Below are 830 nucleotides of genomic sequence, written 5' to 3' on the forward strand. Positions count from 1 at the left end.
GGCGAGGTGGATTTTGAAACCTTAGTATTTTTATCAATTGTTCTTATTCATTTTTATTTTTACTTGACAAAAACTCTTGAATATTTGGTTCTAGGTTAAAACATAATTAATTTAAATCGAAATTGATTTTTCTTTGCTTACACACACTTTCCTGTGGATACGATCTCGTACTTGCGCATGCACTATGCTACATATGACTCGTGCGCTTGCGAGTATTGAAATTTGCACATCAGTACCAACTAAAGACTTTTGGTGCAATATATCCAGCAGTCCTTCTCATACTCGTCATTGACACTACTCTCTTTTGTTTTGCATAGTTTAGGAAGGCCAAAATCAGATATTTTTGGGAGCAAATCCTCATCCAAAAGTATATTGTGTGGTTTTATGTCAAAATGTAGGATCCTTGTGTTACATCCACGGTGCAAGTATTCTAGTCCTCGAGCAATGCCAACTACAATTTGGAACATAGTGTTGCTATCATAAGACATGAATTCATAGATTATAGCTCTTTTAGTCCTCTAGTAGCATAAGCCTAGAAGAATAACTATATTAACATGGGATGTTCTACTAATGCTAGCCACTTCATTGATAAATTCTTCTTCATTACCTTTGGACGCGCTCGTGATTTTCACTGCCACCATACGCCCGTCAAGTAGCTTCCCTTTGTATACAACACCATATCCTCCTTGTCCTACTTTTTCTTTGAATGAGTCGGTCAATTTCTTCACATCTGAATAAGTATATCGCTTTGGTGATATTGATCTGTACTTCTGTTCAAATTCCTCATCAATGGTTTGAAAGTTTTTTGCACCACTTTTACTGCAGACCAT

General features: G+C 36.3%; 1 pseudogene; it reads right to left on the reverse strand.

Annotated features, from left to right (window-relative positions):
• Positions 1 to 229: 229 nt before the first annotated feature.
• Positions 230 to 830, reverse strand: LOC133860453 (PR5-like receptor kinase; annotated as a pseudogene).

The sequence above is a fragment of the Alnus glutinosa genome, chromosome 2, assembly GCF_958979055.1.
Source record: "Alnus glutinosa chromosome 2, dhAlnGlut1.1, whole genome shotgun sequence".
Lineage (NCBI taxonomy): Eukaryota > Viridiplantae > Streptophyta > Magnoliopsida > Fagales > Betulaceae > Alnus > Alnus glutinosa.